We start from the raw sequence: 5,671 nt of genomic DNA on the forward strand, positions 1-5,671 counted from the left end.
TTGGAGAGAAAATGGAGGTAAGACACTTGTGGGACACAGATAAGGTTTATTATCTATTGACGAGGATATGTATGGTGGTCTCAACTGGGCTGGACTGAGGTGTACGTCATGCTGGGTAAAGTCTCTTCACACCTAAATGATGTATAGCGATTTAATGTATGAATAATAATAAAAACATTTAAAAAAAGTAAAGGTGGCAAAAGATACAGAGAAGCTGGGCCATTGCTTTACTTGGAAGGCACCATGTAGCACTTAATGTAGCTAGAATATTCTTTTAATATTCTCCTACCTCTTCCAAACCAAGGCCTTTATGTTACTCCCAGAACAAAGTTGCTAAAAAGACCTTCAGTGGAAGGATTGGAAATGGAGCAAGGTCTTCTAAAAGGGGTTTTATTTATTTTGACTTGCTATGACCTGTTTACTTACAGGACCACAGAAGATGAAAGCTAAGTTTAACATGAAAAGGGCAGAGGGGAGAATTTCAAGACCAGAGAAAACTGAGCATGCCAACTCTGCAAGACTTGTCAAGAAGCCAATTGTCCTAAGCACATCCTCCAATGGGAAAGCTAATGCCTGCTCTTGAACACTCCTTGGGCTTTTCCATTCTCATGATTTTACCTGGGACTCAAACTGAGCAGTTGGCCAAGTGGGACTCAGCCACTCTGACTAAGCACCACACCACCTGCTGGCCCCCCATTTTTTTTTTTTTTTAATTGTCAGAGGGCATGTGTGCTTGCAGAAAGAGACAGGGCTGTTGGGAGAGGTAGAAAGCACTTTCCTCTGGGGTGTGATCGTGCCACAATCCCTTATCCTCTGTATCTCCAGCCTGCTGGGATTTGGGGCACATGCACGTATGCCTGGTATAATTTTCAAGCCACTGGGGCCAGAATTTGAGCTGTGTGGTCAGCCACGTGAGATCCAGCTTCTCTAACCATTATGCCATAGGAACAGCCCCTAATTGAGCTTTTAATATTCACCTCTCCCGGAACCCAATCAGGGCACCAACTCCAATTTGCCAAATTTAATAGTCAATTATCTATCCTCATTGGACTTATTTTCTCAGAAGTATTTAACACAATTCATTATACCCTTTTTAAAATGCTATCCTTTCTCTTTTTTCCTCCCCCCTTCCTTCCTTCCTTCCTTCCTTCCTGTCAGAGAGCACGTGCACTTGCCAGAGAGGGAGAGACAGACAGCACTCTTCTTTAGTGGAGCATAGTCATGGCAAAATCCTTTTTCATGCATTTCTCCTTCCCGTTAGGATTTTGGGCGCACATGTGCATGAGCCTGGCAATTTTGCAAGCTGCCCTAGGGCCAGGATTCAAACCATGGTCAGCCATGTGGAATCCAGATGCCTAAACCACCACGCTATGGGGATAACCCAAAACATTTCATTTCTACACTTAGACTTTAAAATCTTCATCCTTGGGGCCAGCAGGTGGCACGGTGGTTAAGCTACTGAACTCCACATGGCTGACCACAGTTTGAGTCCTGAACCCAGTGGCTTAAAACTCATGCCAGGCACGTGTCCCTGTGTGCCCAAGAGCCCAAGAGAAGACTGGAGAAGAGATTGTGGTATGGCCACATCCCCTAGGGGTGATCTCTTGCTTTCTGTCTCTCTGCCTCTCTCTGTCCTTCTAGTAAGCACACACATCCTATAGCAAAAATCTCTCAAAAAAAAAAAGAAAGAAAAAGAAAAAACTTCAACCTCAATATTTACTCCTCTTCTGCCTGACGTTATAAACAGGGGAAACTTCCATCCAGTTTCAGACTCTTTTCTTTCTTTCTGTCCCTTGAACATGCCAAACATTTCTCATCTGTTTTCACACTTGCTCTTTCTCTGAGACCCTCTTCTCCCAGATATTTGCATGATTAGTTCCATAGTATATTTGTCAAATGCCACTTCCTCAGACAGGTCTTCTATAACCCCCAAAATTAAAAGTCTGAATTAATCCCTTATCCCCATTCTCCAATATTTCCTTACCTGTTCTACTTGCAGTACTCATCACTATGTAAACTTAGTTTGTTGACCTACTATTCTGTTTACTTACTTCCTGTCCTATCCTGCTAGAAAGTCAACTCCTTAAAGGCAAATACTGTTTTTTGTCTTGTTTAGTTTTGAATCTCCAGCACCTTGTACATGTTAAATGTTCAGTAGGCTCAACTTTTTCCCCCCACAAAAGCATCAGCCAAAAAACTGGCCAAATGTTAGATTCTTATGTAATTTTAACAAATGAAGACTGATTCGGGCCAGCTCGTGGCTTGGCGGTTATGTGAGTTGGATCTCATATGGCCTACTACGTGGTTCGAGTCCCAGATCCAGTGGATTGAAAAGCATACTTGGCATGTGTGCTCAAAATCCCCAAAGGAGAGTGAATAGAGGATTGTGACCATTCTCCAAAAGGGTGTGCTTTCTCGTGCTCTCTCCTCAGAGTTCACACGCCATCTGCAAATTAAAAAATGACAGAAAAAGAAAGAATAGATTACGATTCAGTAAATTTGGGTGAGGTCCAATAATTTTCACTTTAAGGAATACCTCAGAAGACTCTGGGACAGGGTTCCAGACCACACTTTTGGGTAACTCTGATTTATTAATTCTTTCATTATGTAGGTATGCAGGACAATGTCCAGGAGGTATGAAGATTAGCAGAATTGAGTCACTTGTCCAAAGTTCACAGTCAGCAAGTGAATTCTAAGAGTACAGAAACAAGAAATCCTAATGGTGTTATTTAAAAATAATTTAAAAAAATTCATGATGCTAGAGCATGTGCACCAGAGACAAGAGAGGGTAAGAGGCAGAGGGGAAGAGAGGGAGAGGGAGAAGGGAGAGAGAGAGAGAGAGAAAATGAACACCCTTCACAGGTTCTGGTCATGCTGTAATCCCCTTCCTCTGTCCTCCAGCCCATCAGATCCTGAGTGCTTTGCACATGTTCCTGGTGTGTGTTTCAGGCTGACAGGGGTGGGGATTCAAACTGGAGTTGCCATGTGGAATCCAGCTTCTCTTTTTTCTTGGAGAGGTTTTTGCTATAGGGTGTGTGCACTCGCCAGAACAGAGAGACAGAAAGCAAAAAATCATCCCTCAGGGGGGATGGCCCTGCCACAATCCCTTCTTCTCCATTCTCCTCTTGAGATCTTGGGTATGCATGCACACGCCTGGCGTGAGTTTAAGTCACCAGGTCCGGGACTCAAACTGCAGTTGACTACATGGAAATCCAGCAACATAGCCATTATGCCAAGTACTAGTCCCCAGCTTTTCTTTTTTTTTTAAAAAAAAAACTTGTTTAATATTATTTTAAATTTTGCTATAAGACATGTGCACTCACCAGAAAAACACACACACACACAGAGAGAGAGAAAGAAAGCTGCCATGTCCAGCGTCTTAACCACCACACCACCTTCTGGTCCTGAAGTACACGTTTTCTTGAATACATTACCATTGTGCCACAGAGCAGGTCCAAGAAATTCTAATTTTAAAAAATAGCTTATCTTGGGGCCGGGAGGTGGTGTGGTGGTTAAGGATGCTGAACTCCCACATGGCCAACCACAGTTCGAGTCCCAGACCTGGCAGTTGGCTTTCTCACTCTCCCTCCCTCTCTCCCTCACTCTGTCCCTCTTTGGTCAAATTAAATAAATGGATAAAGTTAAATAATTCTTTTAAAAAATAGCTTATCTTAGAAATTCTAATTTTAAAAAACAGCTTATCTTGGGCCTGGCAGGTGGTATGGTGGTTAAGGGTGCTGGACTCCTACATGGCCATCCATAGTTCGAGTCCCAGACCTGGCAGTTGGCTTTCTCACTCTCCCTCCCTCTCTCCCTCACTCTGTCCCTCTTTGGTCAAATTAAATACATAAATGGATTAAGTTAAATAGTTCTTCAAAAAAAAAAAATAGCCTATCTTTAAACACACAGATTACCCCATCTAGCTTATGTTGGCCATAATTTTTTTTCCTCAGAGGCAGAGAGAACCCCTAAGGAGATACTGCACAGAATACACTCCAGCTTCAGCCAGCTCCGGATTACGGGCATGCTCCCACCCAGTGTACTTAGGGAAGTCTCTAGAGGCAACCTGGACCTTTCCCAGGTGGGTCAGCCTCTCCTCACATTTTATCACTACACTGCCATCTGGCCCTGCTGGTTGTCAATTTTTTTTTTTTTTTTTGCGGGGGGTATGTGTTGTTTGTTTATAAATCTGACCTTCATCTGTCACTGAACAAAGCCTAGACTTTCTTAACTGTTTGAGAGACTAGAATGAATTGAGTTCAAAACAATAAATATTTGTTTAAAGGGCTCACTATGGACCAGCAGATGGCGTAATGGTTATGTCACTGGACTCTCACGTAGTTGACCGTGGTTCAAGACTCAGACCTGGTGGCTAAAAACTCAAATCAGGTGTGTGTGTGCATGCCCAAGATCCTGAGAGGAGAATGGAGGAGAAAGGACTGCAGCATGGCTCTCTCCCCTGAGAGGTGATTTCTCACTTTGTGTCTTTCCAGTGAGCATAGGTACCCTATAGCAAACGGCTCCCTTAAAGGAAAGAAAAATTATATCCTTGAAAAGATTAAATAAAATGAAATCTTAGCTTTAAAAGTACTCTAAGACAGGCTGTTCCAGGGGCCAGTAGGTGGCATGATAGTTAAGGCTCTGGACTTTTACATGTCTGAACGTGATTCAAGTACCAGATCTGGTGTCTTGCTTTCTCTTTCTCTCTCCGGTGAGCATCATCTCCAAACTTGTCAGAAGGCCGACTCCAGACCTATGAATCACATCCTGCATTTAACGAGACCTCCAGGTGATCTGCATGCACAATAAACTTTAAGAAACACTGGCCTGCGACGGGCAGGTGGTGTGGTGGTTAAGCGTGCTGGACTCCAACAGGGCCAACTGTGGTTCGAGTCCTGGCCCTGGCGGCTTGCTTTCTCACTTTCTCTCTGTCCCTCTCTGGTCAAATTAAAATAAATAAATAAAATAAAGTTAAATAAAAATAATTCTTTAAAAAAAGAAACACTGGTCTGAAGGCACAGTCTGCAAACCATGGCTCAGGCCCAAACCCACTGGCCACATGTTTCTGTAAATAAAAGTTTCCTGGCATAAAGCCACCCTCGTTTTGTGGTGTATGTGGCTGCTTTTGTGCTGCAAGGGCAGAGCTGAGTAGCTGCAGCCAAAACCTTACATCCTGCAAGGACTGAAAAAGTCTGTCACAAGAAGCAGCCTCTGCCTCTTTCTTAGGCAAGTGATTGGTCTCAATTACCTCACGACTACTGTCAAGATTACTGGTGGTTTACTTAATGAAATCAATAATTTTAGAAAGTGTTAATTATTATTTAAGAAGATAATGTAGCAGAATGGCTTTAGAGTTTGATGGAAAGGAGTATGAACTCTTTCTCTGTCATTGTCATAAACTCTGTGATTTTCAATGATTCACCTAACTTGGGGCAAAGTGATTTTCTGTAACTAAATTGGGACTAGGGCCTACGTGCCATGATGGCTGTGAGGACGGGGCATGGCATAGGCAGAGCATCCAGTAAATGATAGCTGTATACATATGTGTGTATTAGCTGGGTCCAACTGTAGCAGTAACAAATCATGCAAAGCTGCCTGGTTAGGTCACAGGGTTTCCATCACATGCCAGTGTTATTTTCTGTGACTCCAGTCTATAATTCACACGCAAAAC

This window comes from Tupaia chinensis, unplaced genomic scaffold (genome assembly GCF_000334495.1).
Source record: "Tupaia chinensis unplaced genomic scaffold, TupChi_1.0 Scaffold000259_1, whole genome shotgun sequence".
NCBI classification, from domain to species: domain Eukaryota; kingdom Metazoa; phylum Chordata; class Mammalia; order Scandentia; family Tupaiidae; genus Tupaia; species Tupaia belangeri.